The sequence below is a fragment of the Podarcis vaucheri genome, assembly GCF_965113315.1.
Source record: "Podarcis vaucheri genome assembly, chromosome: 17".
NCBI classification, from domain to species: domain Eukaryota; kingdom Metazoa; phylum Chordata; class Lepidosauria; order Squamata; family Lacertidae; genus Podarcis; species Podarcis vaucheri.
This window is the reverse complement of record NC_138755.1, coordinates 4,759,391-4,775,652: the sequence shown is the minus strand read 5'-3', so window position 1 is coordinate 4,775,652 and position 16,262 is coordinate 4,759,391. Positions and strand designations below refer to the sequence as shown.

At 43.8% G+C, this 16,262-nt stretch overlaps 2 long non-coding RNA genes across 3 annotated transcripts in view; one reads left to right on the top strand and one right to left on the bottom strand.

The window, feature by feature from the left end:
* Positions 1-9,266: 9,266 nt before the first annotated feature.
* Positions 9,267-11,057, bottom strand: LOC309521718. The gene is made up of 2 exons (XR_014214769.1): positions 10,898-11,057; positions 9,267-9,637 (listed from the first exon to the last, which is right to left on the bottom strand). It is a non-coding gene; the product is annotated as an uncharacterized lncRNA (long non-coding RNA).
* Positions 11,058-11,561: 504 nt separating this feature from the next.
* Positions 11,562-16,262, top strand: part of LOC309521715 — a 48,459-nt gene continuing 43,758 nt past the window's right edge. The window contains exons 1-2 of one of the 2 annotated variants that reach the window (XR_014214759.1): positions 12,263-12,637; positions 12,761-12,879. This is a non-coding gene — a long non-coding RNA (uncharacterized lncRNA). Of the gene's footprint in view, positions 11,577-12,262; positions 12,638-12,760; positions 12,880-16,262 lie in introns of those variants that run through there. The other variant, XR_014214758.1, reaches the window with a different exon arrangement.

The following is a 16,262-nucleotide window of genomic DNA, read 5'->3' as shown; positions in this document are numbered from 1 at the left end:
GGGTCAGCAACCTTTTTCAGCTGTGGGCCGGTCCACCGTCTCTCAGACCATGTGATGGGCCACAAATAACCCAGAGATGCATGTTAAATAAAAGGACACATTCTACTCATGTAAAAACACGCTGATTCCCAGACTGTCCGTGGGCCGGATTGATAAAGCGATTGGGCTGCATCCGGCCCCTGGGCCTTAGGTTGCCTACCCCTGGTATTGCCCATACTGCAGTGGGAATCAGGGCTAACATCTGCCACTCCAGATGTTTCTGGACTCCAGCTCCTATCATCCCTAACCATTGGCCTCATTGGCTGGGGCTGATGGAGTCCAGCAACATATTGGGGGCAGAGGAGAACCGATTCCTCACTCCAGATCTACGCCAAGATGTTGCCGCTTGGGTAATCAACACCATAGACGGATGTTGGCACAATATTATTAATCTATGCTCTCGGACTTAGACAATGAACAATCTGGATTCTGCAAGGTATTCATGAACATTGTTCCTATGAAGTGAAAACGCAAAAGTTCAAGTTCAGATTTATTTGGATTAAGGCGCAAGCCAATTAACCATGCCATAAACTTAAAATATAGCACATTTCACATGAAATACTTAACTCCCAGGCATAAGGTCAGGCCAAGAGAGCCTGAGAGGAGGAGGAGGAGGAGGGGGTGGTGGTGGCTAGCAATAACATAATTTACAGAGATGTAAGATTAGGGAGTCTGGATACATCGGGGTGCATGTGAAGCAGCAGCAGCAGCAGTGGGCTGTGTCTGGGAGCTATGGACTGAAGAGAGATGTGCCAGCAGTGGCATCAGGGGTTATGGGAGAAAGGGCTGGTGGGGTTTCTCTTGGCCCTATGACACTGCAACTAATTTTAACAGGGATTATATTTTGAGTTAAATAGAAGCTATCAAAACAGTTGGCTCTGCCTCTTCATTCACTCCCATCCATGTGAACTAGAATGCAAACAGACAGTTCTTTAACACCTTTCTTCCCAGTGTGGGTAGCAAACATCCTTGTTAGAAGAATAAGCTTCCTTTAATTTTGACAACTCTTTTCCCTTGTTTTTGTTGTTCATACTGGGAGGGTGGGATGATCAAGTGCCCTTTGCCAGTAGGAAGAAGCAACTGCTGTGTGTGTAATAAAGTCAGGAGATGCTCAGGGCCAGTTGGAGGCTCTGTGCTCCCCCAGCAATTATTTTTGTTATGTGGCCTTCAGTGGTTCCCTTCCAAAGCAAAACAGCCAGCTGTGCAGTGCTGAGTTGCTGTCTTTGTGATTGCTCTGCACCCTGATTTCTGACGTGTGCAGGCAGGCTCGGCCTAAACAATGGGGAGGGAAATGTGTGCTGTGTACATTCAAAGGCATATGCTTGGCTGCTGCTGTTGTTTGGTGGGGGAGGTTATAATCATATTCTGCACTGAGCCCTGCATCTCAAGGTTAGGCACTGTTGGGCTGGCATCACTGCAGATATTGGAGTCTAAAGAAGGGAGGTAATTCTGCACTAGTAACAGAAGGCAAACCTTTGCACAGCTCAATAGTGGAAGAGAACTGGGAATTATGGTTCTGCTAATGGCTAGAGCTGGGAAGGGGAACCTGTGTCCTCTAAGGTGCTACTGAGCTTCCACGGCCATCAGCCCTGCCACCATGGCCAAGTGGTCAGGGATGATGGGAACTGTGGTCCAACAACATGTGGAAGGGCACAGGTTTCCACACTCCTCAGCTAAATGGAGCCTCCATATTCAGTGGTAAAATACCTCTGAATATCAGTGTGTAGACATGTTATTTCTATGTGCCTAGTATAGTAAAACATTGGTTCTTTTCCTCCTGCATTCTGGGAATTATTTCTATCTTCTCTTTGCTTCTAAAACAGACTATAAGGCCTGTTTATAATCAATCACGCTTCTCTCTCTCTTTCACGCACAAGGCTAAAGGTCTGTGCCTGGCACAGATCTTTCTGTATAGCATTCCTTACATACCACACTTTTTCTCTTTTAGTTCACCTTTAGTTCACAATGATGTGTAAATCACAATGATGTGTTAATCCTCAATGTATAATTAATTGTGTGAGTTTATATAACAATCTAAACATTAGTAAACACCTTAGTCATAACATTATCAATCTTAGTCATAGGTGGATTAAGAGCTTATATGCCTGTCTAAATACAGCTCTAACATTCTGTCTTTCATGTGCCAAAGATCTATGGAGCTATGTAAGCCCGCCTTACATACAAATGAGCCAATAGGATTTCAGTTTCTTTGTCTTGTATTGAGCCAATCAGCCACTGGCACATTCGTGGCCATGCTTTTTGTAACTTTGAATAAAAGGAGATGCTGTGAGGCTAGAGGAAAAAGAATCTCTCTCTCTCTCACTTTCATCTGGCACACACGCAAGCTCTCTGAAAGAAAACATCTCGTTGTCTGTCTTTATTCATCTCTACAAACCCCCAAATCCACATCTGGTGACCCCTTGACGTGATCCTGAAGAAGGGTAAGTAATCAGATCCCAATAGAGATCCCTTTAGAGCCAAAAGCATTCCTCATACTAATCCGACTGGGAAAAAGTCTAAAGCGCTTAATTCGTTAGTATGGGAGGGGATTTAAGTAAGGTGCAAAAGGCTCACGCGAAAGAGCTTCTTTCGTTAGTAAGACAGACAATAGACAAAGTTCAAATTTCTCTAAAAGAGATTGAACAGCTACTGCAGGAAATAACTCATCAATGTCCTTTTTATCAAGCAGAAGGCTCATTGCAAATTAGCACATGGGAGAAAATCGGCAAAATTTTATTTTCTGAGCCACGTGCTCCAATCAGCTGCCTACTCACATGGCAAAAGTGTGCTAACGCCATAGCAAAATTAGAACAATCTTCTCTTTCAATTTCTTCACTGCTGGTAACTGAAGAAATCCCTTCCCCCCCGCCATACCCTCTGATTTTGCCCCCTTTGTCTCCTTCATCACCTAGCCAAAATCCCCCTCCCTTTTCTCCTTCCCTTGCTCCTGCGTCGTCTCAGTTTACAAATTCCCCCCCCATCCCCCTCGGCCCCCCTTCTCTGCCTGAACAAGCAAATCAGCATGCCTTTGTCCCTTCCTCTTTGTCTCTAGACCATGCTGCTTTGCCAAAACAATATGGAGCCGTCCGTGCTGGGCTTTTACAGGCTAAGCAAGATGGGCTTTTTTCATTGGAAGAAATGCCATTAATTTTTCCTCTCACTTATCAAAATGCTCCTGGAGGTCAGCAATTACAAGTTTATCATGAAAAATTGCCTTATGCTGTCATGAAAGATCTCAGGAAAGCCATTAGTGATTCAGGTCTTAAATCTTCTTATGTAATGGGAATTATAGAGGGCATTTCTACCTCTTATACAATGATTCCGATTGACTGGAAAGATTTAATGAGGATGATGTTATCTCCTGCGCAATTTTTAGTTTTTGAAAATGAATTTAAACATGCAGCCATAGCTCTGGCTGATCCAACGCATATAGCAAGCCAGCTTTTCGGCGCTCCTCCATTTGAGACCCTGGCTGCCCAAGCCGTGTTGTCACCTTCACACTTTCAGCGCACTGCAACTTGCGTGCAGCGTGCATTTCGTAAAATTCCTGTCTCAGGACAGCCACTGAGTTCTTTTGTAAATGTTAAACAGCAGAATACAGAGCCATACCATCAATTTGTGGATAGACTGAAGGAATCTATCTGTAGACAGATAGATAATGAAACGGCTCAGAATGAGTTGCTAAAAAAATTGGCTTATGAGAACTCTAACACGGACTGTAAAAAAATGCTGCAATCAATCATAAGCCGTTCAACATATTCCCTTGCAGATTTGATAAAAGCGTGTTCGGAAGTAGGGAGTCAATCTCATACAATATCTTTGTTTGCCAATGCACTTCAGGCTTCCGTGAGACCAACAGGAAACTGTTATAATTGTCACCGTCCTGGTCATTTTGCAAAGCAGTGCAAGGCCCAAGGTGGGACTGCACAGAAGAATAATAATGCAAATACCACGACCAGACCTTCCAAAAAATGTCCAAAGTGTGGGAAAGGCTATCATTGGGCAAATCAATGTAGGTCTCAGGGAAACTTCACTGGGCCCAGTCTCTCGGGCCCCAAAGAATAGAGAGATGTCAGCCTTTGGTTTCTGCTGCTGCAAAAGTTACTAAAAATATGCCTTCTGAATTTGCCATTGATTTGATTAATCAAGAGACCAAAAACACTGCATTGCCTGGTGAAATCATAATCATGGCCAGCCAAATGGCAGGTCCACTTCCTTCTAATATCACAGGTTTAATTTTACCTAAATTTTCTGCTGCAAAACAAGGCATTCATGTCATCCCAGGTGCCTTGCCTCCTGACTATGTGGGCACAATCATGGTTCAATTTTGGAGCCATATGCCCATGCAGTTAACAAAGGGTGAATCTTTTGCTCATTTGGTGATGCTGCCTTCACCACCTGATGTTGTTTGTGCTATTGACACTAATCTGCACAAGCTCTCTTTATCTTTTTCCCCACAGCTTCTAGCTGTGACCCAACGTATTGGAAGAGAGAAACTCCTTCGTAAGTATAAAATCAATGGAAAAATATTAGAGGGTCTGATAGACACTGGTGCGGATGTTTCGGTTATTTCGAGTAATTTTTGGGAACAAACTTGGCCGCTTGAAACTTCTCCTGAAGTGTGGGGCGTGGGAGGTAATCAGGCTTCTTGCAAAAGCGCACAGTGGCTGCCTGTCTCTTTGCCTGATAGCTCTGAAGTTATTGCATATATTCAGCCCTGTGTGCTCAAAATTCATCTTAATTTGTGGGGAAGAGATTTGTTGCAACAATTACAAGCAACCATTCAAATAAATGAGTAAGTTTGTGCTTCCACTTACTTGGAAGTCCACTGATCCTATATGGATTCCGCAATGGCCTCTTACTACAGAGAAATTGATTGCTTTGAGACAATTGGTCGATCAGCAATTATTAGCTGACCATATAGAACCTTCTGTCAGCCCTTTCAATAGCCCAGTCTTCGTAATTAAGAATAAAAACGGGAAATATAGATTTTTGCACGATCTGAGGTCCATAAATAGCATCATTGAACCCATGGGGCCTTTGCAATGTGGTATGCCTAATCCAAATATGATTCCACATTCATATCAATTGGCTATAGTAGATCTGCAGGATTGCTTTTTCTCTATTCCCCTGCATGAAAAGGATCGCAAATTTTTTGCTTTTACAATTCCAGAATTAAATAATTGTAGACCATCTGAGAGATATCACTGGAAGGTTCTGCCTCAAGGCATGATAAATTCCCCCACCATGTGCCAATATTTTGTGGATAAGGCACTTCAATCCTTTCGTCTTAAGTACCCACATCTTAAGATTCAGCATTATACGGACGATATCCTTTTCTATTCTCCAGTCCTTCCCCCTAATTGGAAACATGATTTAATAACCTGTTTGTCTATGTATGGCTTAAAAATTGCTCCAGAGAAGGTTCAGGAATCTCCCCCCTTTCAGTATCTAGGACATAAAATGATAGCTAGTTACTCCATTCCAATAATCCCAGAACTTCATGTTTCAAAAACAATGAAATATGTACAACTGCAACAATTGCTGGGAAATATTAACTGGATAAGGCCTTATTTTAAAATCCCTCTTGAAGTGCTAAGGCCACTGTTTTCAGCCTTAAAAGGCCATCAATCTCCAGGTGAGCAAATCACCTTGAACTCTGATCAACTCAAAACTGTTGCAGAGTTGAAAGCAATCATGCGTATTCATTGGGTGGATCGAGCGATTCCTAATGTTATGCCTGATTTGGTCATAATGACGGATTCTGTACAACCCTTTGCTGCAATTATTCAGAAAGGTCCATCAAAAGTTCATATACTAGAATGGCTTTATTTACATCATGCACCAAGAAACACAGTAAACCCTTTAGTGGATCTCCTTGCTCAGCTCATTAGCAAGGGACGACGACGTTGTAAGCATCTTTTTGGTGTTGATTGTAATCAAATTATTGTCCCTATGCCTTTAGAACAATGGGAAACAGCTCTCTCTACGAGCATGGATTTACAGTGTGCGTTCGCTGATTTTGTGGGTCAGGTGGATTGTCATATTCCACCCGATACGCGCCTGCAAATGAGCAAGCAATTCCCTATGTCTTTCTCTTCTATCATTTCCCCTGTTCCTTTGAATGCCCTGACTGTTTTCACTGATGGGGCTCCTTCTAGAGGAGTTGTTGCTTGGCAACAGAATGAGGAGTGGCATAGCCTGTACACTCTCCCACAAAAGTCTGCTCAGCGTTCTGAACTTGCAGCTGCTATAAAAGCTCTGCATTATTTTTCCTCACAACCAATTAACTTGATTGTTGACAGTTTGTATGTTTCAAACGTCATAAGCAGAATGCAAGGCAGTTATGTAAGTCCTTTATTAGATGATAACTTGTTGAGTCTCTTCCTGTCTTTGCAACTGCTTCTTTCTAATCGTTCTCACCCACTTTTTGTAGTGCACATTCGCTCTCACCAACCTTTTCCAGGTTTCATTTCAGATGGAAATGCAAAAGCAGATTCTTTGCTAAAGATTTTGCCTGTCTCTCCTATAGAAAGTCATGCTTTTCATCATCAAAATGCAAAAGCCCTTAGCCGCCAATTTCAAATTTCATTGGAAGAGGCGCGTGCAATTATTCAGCAGTGTCCTCAATGCTCCAATCAGATTGGCCATCCCAGCCCTGGTGTTAACCCTCGTGGACTGGAAGCCAATCAATTGTGGCAAATGGATGTAACCCATTTTGCCCCTTTCTCACCCTGGAAGTTTTTGCATGTCTGTATTGACACATTCTCAGGCTTCCTTTGGGTTACGCCTCAAAGAGGAGAGCAAGTAAAACATGTTTGCAATCATCTTGTTCGTGCAATGTCAGTTATGGGCAAGCCTCATTCTATAAAAACTGACAATGCCCCAGCGTATTGTGCAAAAGGCTTTGCTAAATTTTGTGAAACTTGGGATATTCACCATCTGTTTGGCATCCCTTATAATTCTCAAGGTCAAGCTATAGTTGAGCGCTCTCATCGTACCCTGAAAACTGCACTGATCAGGCAGGAAAAGAAAGCAGGCATTCCAAACTCACTTTCAGAAAAGGAAAGTTGGTTGTCAAGTGTACTCTTTACTCTTAATCATTTGAATATCTCCATACAGGATCATCAATCTTACACACGTCTTCAAAAGCATTTCCAGCAAAAGGAAATTCTTCCAGCTCCACTGGTGCGCTATAAAATTCTACCCTCCAATGAGTGGAGTGAACCAGTGAAATTGATTACATGGGGTAAGGGTTACGCTGCAGTTTCTACTCCACAGGGTGCTCGGTGGGTTCCTGCACGTTGTATTCGGCTGCACCATGGCGTGGCGACAGGTTCTTCCGGATCCATTGCCTCAATTCAACCACCAACTCCAGATCACCCGCGATGTGACGTCCAGCCCCCCCAGGACTCGTAAGCGGGGACATCGCAATCCCCCAGTGATGTGGGGCCAAATAAAATCGCTCTCTCTTCAAGCTGAACAGTATAGGAGAGAACAGCAACTGGAAGCAAGCCCTACTAACCAGCTTCTATCCCTCATTGCTTGTCTTAATATGAATTCCATGATAATTCTCATTTTCAGTATTTTAATTTTGCCTCTCTCTACTTCAGCTCTTCCTACTGGTGATTCCACATCGTTAAATGTATGGGAATCGTTTGCAAGGACACTCAATGTCTCAGCATTTTGCCTTACTCAGCAAGTAGCCATTGGTGATATCCTTGGCTCTTGTCTCATTCCAGTTTGCCATGATCCTCATTTTGTGAATCTTTGTACTTTTGTCCATTTACTGTATTTCTTTTCACTGATTTGAACTATAAAATGGTGTTTTTCTTGAGTCAAAATGAGAGTACCCCTAAACATTTTTTTTTTGGGGGGGGGGAGCACTGCATACACATATTACAAGGATAGCATATCACTGACTATATGAGCCAAGGAGGCAAGCAGATTTCTCCTGGAAACTCATTTACTGAAAAGCAAGTTTCACAATAATCAATGGAGCCTCCAAGTACAGGTTGGCACCTGAATGTTTACCTCTGTGGCATCCACTGTGAACTTGCATACAGAATGGAATAATAGAATTGTAGCGTTGGGTATGTTTCTGCATCCTCACAGATCAAACTCTACAGGCAGAACATAATTATTTGCAAGCATTTAAAGCACTTTAACAGTCATAGCGTTCCCCCAAACAATCCTGGGAACTGGGAATTTGTTAAGGGCACTGGACTCTAGCTCAGGGCAGGGTTTCCTAACAATTCTCAGCACCCTTAACAGATTACAGTTCCTAGTAAGACTTGTTATGGTAGTGCCTTAAGTGTACAATGTAAATGTGACCAATGCAGTATGGATTAGTGATTACATGTGAAGAGCTATCGCAGGCAGATAATCACAGACGAAACCATTTTTCCTGTAGTCATCCATGCATTCTGCTGTAAGGCCTCAAAAGCTGGGGCATACGTGTTTACTATTTGAGCACTACCGCATCCCGTCATAACTTGCATGTATGAGAAGAAATAAGAATGCAACCAGAACTTGCATATCACCACAATGCTTTCAATAGAGGTGAACAGTCAGCTTATATCTTCAGCTGCAGAAGTCAAAAGCTCAGGACGTGGGGGCAATTCTGTTGCCATCCCCATTGGTTCAAAGAGTCCTGATGATGAGAAACGACTTGGCACATCTCCCAACATGCCGGGAAGCGTTTCTTGTAATACAGAAAAGAAACCAAGGCACAGAGTTATAGATAGTTTGGGCCCAAAGGGGAAAACAACAGATGGCATTTGAAGGAAGGTGCATTCCGGTTAGAAACAAAGATAGCACATTGCTATGTAAACTGATGATGTTTTATTTATATTGTGTCCTTTCCCCAGGTCTCAGAGCAAGTGGTAGCATATTTGTTTGTTTCAGGTGAAATCCGTAAAAAGCAAGTTTTGACAAAACAGAAAAGCCCCCATATTTCCACAGTATCAGCCCCAAAGAAGATGTTAGCATGTCTAGGTTCATGTGGTGGGGACTTGACTCCTGAAACAAGTATTTAGTTTTGTAGTTTGCTTTCAGGGCTGGTACACACACAAATATTCATCACCAGATCACTGCAACACACATCAATAAGATTCACCCGTGAATGGACACCACAGACTGGACTTTTACCATGCTTCAAATGCAATATTGTTTCCCCTCAATGAAATCTGTTTGCACATTCAGCAGGTAAATGCAGAGAAACGAAATTATGGAGAGGGTTTTTATTTTAATTATAAAGTGTCTAATGTTTTCTCTCTAACATTTTCTAAAACAATGCAGACCCTGCTCACAGAATTACGGTCTTTCCTTTGTTTTCGCATCTCTCATATATGAACTTAAACCCAAGACAGCTGATTCACACAAGCAATTCATCCTCTAATGTTACAGTGTCTAGCGACAAACATTGTGGGAACAAAACCACAGTATTCTGAGGTGTGAGTTGTTGTTGTTGGCCTACAGCTTCCCTCATCCCTGCTGCCTGGGGCTGATGATGGGAGCTGGCTTCCAACGTCTGGAGGGTCACAGCTTCCAGGCTCCTGCATTAAGGACCAACCATGTACATGTTGTGTGAATAGGCCTGCCAAGAAGAGGAAACAAAAATGACTGGTTACTTGTCTCTCCGTTGGTCCAATGGTTTGCAAAGCCCCATCCCGGCAGGGAAGAAATGGTGCAAAAAAACTTGTGTACCATTTTGGCAAAATAAGCGACCAAATAAATTAATTAATTCTGAAATCATTATAATTGGTTATAAACTAAACAGGAATCCATGGCTCGCATTTTTTGGTTCTTGAGGGTGTGTGTGGATCTCAACCCCAATATTCCTTCTTTGACCATGGTCTCTTTTGACAGCCACTGCCAGAAGGGAAATAGCTGTCAGGTGGGAAATGGGGGGAGGCCCTCACTTCATGATCTTGGTTTTTCCCAGGTATGGGAAATGGCACAATCTGGGAGTTTGAATCAACACAGCAGCGTGATGATAAATGGGCAGTGTTGAATAGTGGGTAGACATGGCAGACGGCACAGCGATTTCTCCAAAGCAGCTCTTTATTTGTAAGCTGGAACAGAACTCAACTGCAAACAGCTCAGCTGGCCTGCTTTTATAGGCAGCCGGCTGTCAACATTGTAGCAACAACAACCCAGGGTTTCCCGCCTAAAATAACTGACGTGGACCTGAGTGAAAACTACAGTGGTGCCTCGCAAGTCCGTTCCGCGAGTCTCTTCGTCTAGCGTTTTTTTCGTCTTGCAAAGCAACCCTATTAGCAGCTTAGCGGTTTAGCGGCTATTAAAGGCTTAGCGGCTATTAAAGGATTAGCGGATTAGCGGCTAAAAGGCTATTAGCGGCTTAGCGGCTTAGAAAAAGGGGGGAAGCGGGGAAAAATCGGAACACTTGCAAGACGTTTTCGTCTTGCAAAGCAAGCCCATAGGGAAAATCGTCTTGCGAAGCAGCTCAAAAACGGAAAACCCTTTCGTCTAGCGGGTTTTCCGTCTTGCGAGGCATTCGTCTTGCGGGGCACCACTGTATCTACAGTATCCCCCTGCTGGCCCAGGGTGAGAACTTCAGTACATAACAGGCAGGGTAAAAAGGATAGATTTCTAAATACGTGGTAATTGTTCCTTGATTATATCAACAAATTAGCACTGTTGCTATGACCACCTGCCATGGGTGTAGTCAGGATTTATTTTGGGGGGGGGCAAGTTAGGGTTGCCATATTTCAAACAGCAAAAAAGAGGACGCCAAGACAATTCTCATTATAAATACTCCTATAGAAGCTGTGATATATTGCTGGGGGAGGGGGCAGGAGAAGAGAAAAGATGGGGAAAGCAAGTCTTCACTCACCAGTCTTGTCTAGGACTCATCCAGAAAGTATAGCCAGAGACATTTGGGCAAATTTTAAAAATGTTACCCCTGAAAAAGAGGATGTGTCCTGGAAAAAGAGGACAAACGGCAACCGGGGGGGGGGGGGCAGAAATGAGTTACCTGCGACACAATTGGTCAGTTAAGTATGGTTTTATTTACTTGATTGAGGCAGCAGTTCCCCCCTCCAAACCCCCGGCTACACCACCTGCAACCAGGGGCGGAGGAAGGGTGGTACTTTAGGTGTGGGGCCGCCCCAGGTGTCCCCACTCAGGGGGGTGACAAATTGCCGGACGGCACTCACCACGGGGCCGGCAGCTCCTGGGAGAGACGTGGTGGCTCAGGCGTTCGCAGGCTCTGTGCTGCCCAAAAGGTCCCCCCCAGCTGTAGGGCGACTGAGTGGGAGGAGGCAGGCAGACTCTGGGGGCCCCACGGTGCGCCCTGCCCCCTATGGACACCTCGCCCCTCCCTCACCCTGCCCCATGGGCAGCTTGCTCACCAGGCGCCCAAGCGGCTTCCTCCGCCACTGACTCTCCCTGGCAGTAATACTGGTTTTAGCCCTCTCTCTGGTCAGAGCTGAAGTTGTCATTTACAACTTTAAAAAGAGATACAACAAATTTTCACTTGTGAACTCAATAGTAGACAATTTTAAATGTTGCTTGTAGATAGAGAGATAGAGAGAGAGAGGCGCAGATAGCTTTAAATTTCTTAGCATTTTCTTGAAGCATTTTCTTAAAGCGATAGGCTATCCATTTTGGGGGCCTGGGGCCCCTCCCCCAAGGAGAACCTCCCAAAAAGCACACTGTGGAGGAGAGTTTCCTGCCTGTCACTCAAAGAAGAATTCATACTCAGGCTGCAGTGTCTACCAAAATCTTTAATGTTCAGATCAGTGCGATACTTGGGCAAAATGTCATTAAAAGGCACAGCAAGTTCTACAGATAGCCAAGCAAACAAAGACATTGATCCAGGAATGACACATACCCAGTTTAGGAGCTAACTCCTCTTAAGCCTGCACCCCACGAAAATATTTAAGGGGGCTGTGAACCCCCCCCCCAAACTGTTGATGGCCATCACCATTTAATTGTGTGTGGCGTGTCATGTGACTATGTAGCGCAGGGCTTACCGCCCGCCCACCCCCCATATTTTATTCGAGTTGGCCCCCCAGCAACCCTGTTATTGGGGAGTGGGGCCGGCACTAATTTCTCCCCCATGCGCAGTGATCCTCTGTTGAAAACAAACCCATTGGTATCCACTGTATTAATGCGCCAAGGGACTATTTTATGTGCCCTTATGACTGGCAGGTGGTGGAAGGAGCGAGCCAGAGTCTAGTGAGTGAGACTGTCCCTGGCTATAATACTGGTTTTAACCCTCTCATGGGTCAGAGCTGAAGTCTCACAGAAGTTGTTATTTACAACTTTAAAAAGGGATACAACAAATTTTCCCTTGTGATCTCTGTAGTTGGCAGTTTTAAATGTTGCTTGTAGATAGATAGATAGATAGATAGATAGATAGATAGATAGATAGATAGATAACTCATAAAAAACAGCAAGATGACGATTTTAAAGAGAATCAAGAAAAGCAGATATACCTGATGACTAGAAAGGCCAAGGGAAAACAAAGATACATGAAGGAACGTGAGGGGCAAAATCAAGTTTATTTCCCTTTCGACCAACAAGTCTTTGGATGTACAAAGGAGCAGAGGAAAGGGTGGGTGGAGATGAAGTCGTAGCTGGGCCACCAGCCGAAGCTGATGGAAGGCACTGGGGGTCACTGAGCGCCTTCCCTTGTCTCTCCATCAACAAAGGTCATCATACAGGGTGTCCAAGGCCGTTTCTGTGCCAAAAGCAGGCCTAAACCCTGATGGAAATGGAGCCAGAAAACCAGCTTCTTCCAAGAGCACCTGGATCTGGTCTGCGACCACTCACTCCAGAACCTCGCTCCAGAAGTTGGAAAAACCAAGACGGGTAAGATTTTAAGACAGGTAAGACTTAGAAGTGAGACGGGTAGGGGGATCTAGGGGGATCCACGGGGAAGGAAAGCTGTGCATATGCTAAAGGGCAAAGCAGAGGCGCAGAAGACAACATAGTTCCATTTAATGTCATTTTAGCTCAGATTGCCTTGTTGACAAAAATGCTTTGCAGTCATTTTGTGATAGCTTCTTGGGGACTATAGATAAGCTCCTTCGCTAATGGGAAGAACTTCCTTTCATTTATAATGTGGTTTCCAAGGAGTAGAATAATGAGCCCTCTTGAGCAGCAGGCTTGAAAGTTGTGGCATTGGGCATCTGAAGCCAAACAAATTGTATTTACTTCAGAAGAGGTAATATTGTTGGGTTTTTGTTCCTTCCGAAGTGTATAAATCCAAAAGGTTCCAAACATACCAGCATTTTGGATCCGCATCAGTAATTCTGTTCCTAAGGTAGAATACTGATTTAGAATACCCATTTTAAAAGCTGATGCATCAAACTTCTTCTTTTGTCTCTAACTGTTGCCTGGCTGATTTCAGTGTGAAAAAGCAAATAAGGCATTTTGAGGGTCAATCTACTGATGGTATTGGTAGAGGCGGCCTGGTAGAGGCCTTGGAGTGAGTAGAGGTTTTCACCATTTTGCGGGCCATTTCTAAGCAAAAAAAGTCCAGCAAATGTTTAAGCACAAACATATTCACAATTAGGAAGGATAAGCCGTGACCATTTTTTCCTGTACATAAAGGGCAGAAAATGTTGTCTGCTAATGGTAAGGCTGAAATGACTGAGAAAATATTTGAAATCTTATGAATCCCGACTCTCTGGCCATTTTCACTCATACATAAGGGGGTGGCTGATTGTTCCACTAATGACCAGAGCTGTGCCACACAAAATCATGATAACCCACATTTGTCAAATATTTTGGAATAGATGTCTGTACCCTTCAATCCTGTAGATAAAGGAGGCATGTAGCTCCCAATTTTCTTTGCCTGGGATACATGTATGATTGCTTAATGCAGGGAACATATCCATAAATGCTGAGACTTTATTAGAAATTTAATTTGACCCAAATTGTATTGCTGTCTTTTTGGTGAAAACTTGCACGATAGGATTGATAGTTGCTGGGTTACCATGAAATACTAAAATACTTAAATACCTTCAGCTGTAATCATAGCTTCTAATAAAAAAGAATTTTGAATTATCAGAGGTGGCGATAGGCACTAATAACTACCAAGTGATCTCTAAATGCTCTATCGTAATCATAGCAACAATAAAGTTGTGTGTCTTCTGGCTGAAGGTGAGTATCTTGTGCTTGGCTGAGGGGAAAATCTCTGTTGTGTTCTGCCTGCAACTCTTTGTACAAAGATTCTTTCAGGTCGCAGTGAGGGGGACCATTCAAGCACCCTGAGCCTGTTGGAGAAAAGGTAGGCTCTAAATGGAATCATACATCAAATATGCAAACTAAATATTCCAAAGAGCTTGTATTGAGCAATGTTGGTTATTCAATCCCTTTTTTCAGAAGAGCTGCGATCTCGAAAGCCGAATGCTGTCGCTCTCTGTGCTTCTACCTGGAGGGACTTCTCTTGTCGGGACACCACTGCAGGGGAGGCCCTTTCCTGTGCCATCACCACACAATAAGGTACATCTTTTGGTGGGACGGCCATCCTTGTTTTGTTCCAGCTCTTTTTTTTTTTACAGACCTCACAGAGCTACCTGTGCCGGAAGCAGATCTGCTCCATTGACAAAAGGCAGTGTCAGAGCTCTTGATGCATCAAGTGAACATCTGCAGTGCAGAATTGAGACACACCTGCGTCTTGATTGCGCTGCTTTAGGTAACTGGCTGTTTTTGCTCCTGTGTCTGGAGGGGAGGGCTGCTGAAGACCCTAGTCTCTTCCAGGTGCATCTCAGTCACACAAGAAATAGAATTTTGCAAGCCTTCAGGGAACTTAACGGCAAGTGAACTTCACATTCCACAATTCAGTGATCTTTTTCAGTCCAATCCTTTTGGGCTGGCTTCTCAATTCCCCCCCCCCCCGCTTGATCTCTTCACAGTTCTGTCCAAGAGCCCATCACACTCAGGTGAAGCCAGCTCTTCCTGCAGAAGTCAGGTCAGTAAGAAGAGCTGTGTTCCAAAAACATTTCTCTGGAATTGGTGGGAAAGGGCCGGGGACAAACTAATGAGTCCAGATTGCTTTTCATAGACCAGCAGAAGGAACTTCCAGGCCCATGAATTCACACTTCAGAGGGACAAACAAAAAGGTGAGCATAAAGGCAGAGTTTGAAGACTGAAACCAGTCTCTCTGTTCTGCCCTGCAAATTAATGACAGTTAACCTGAAGACGTAAACACATCTAGGTGAATACCCTTTGCTAATGGCAAGGGATAAAACCTTGATTGTGTTCTGTCTGCAACTTCATAATTCTTAAGGGTTTTCTTTTTTCCTGAGAGAACATTCTGTATTCAGGTTTTGCTTTTCACCTTGTTGCATTGGCCAAAAAAAAGCAAAAGACGCTGGTGGTTGGCGCTCCTGGTTTCCAGGACGGGGTTCAAGCCCCTGCGGTGTCCCTGCTTACTTCCAATGCAACCTCTCTCTCTCTCTCTCTCTCCCCCCCCCTTAAGAACTCAGTGAAGCGCAAAGTGCTCCTCTGATGTATCACTGGTGTGCGTCTAAGACAAGGTGGATTACATGGATGCTTCCCATCCTAGCACTCCTTGCCATAGGGAACAAAATACTTACTTCTTTTATCTATACTGTATATATATATAAAAGACTGTCTCTTATTTTTGCATTGTTTGTTTAGAAAGTAACCTAAATATACAAACAAACAGATCCTATTTAGATTATTCAGAATGTGGAAAAGGCTGGGATGAAAGAAGAAATGGCATGACATTCAGTCATTAAGCAGAAGAGGAAAAGCAAATATAAGATGCTCAGGTGTCCTATTTTACAGAAGACAGTCGTCAATTTTCAGGGCTATCAGATGCTTAAGATGTGGACAGGTGACAGTTCTCTGTATGAAGGTGTCCTCTGTTTGAATGGCCAGGCATTCCAGGTCTGGCTGAAAGATACAGAAGGAAGAGCAGGGGCACTGAAGTCGCCCATCAACAGATAGCACCTTGGCAGCAGACTAAGCACAACCACCCAGGCCACAGTCTTCCCCACTACAGTGAGATGTATAATATTCCCCTGTAGAATTATAGGGTGACCCAACACATCAGTCATACTCAGGGTAATATATATTCAGCTAAGTTAGTGGTTCTAGTGACTATGACTTAGTAGGATACAAACTACTAATATTTTTATACGGGCATTTACACACAGCATATGCAAAATGGTGTCCATTCCTTTGGCCAAGTGTCAATGGCCACTCTAAGCAAAGACGTG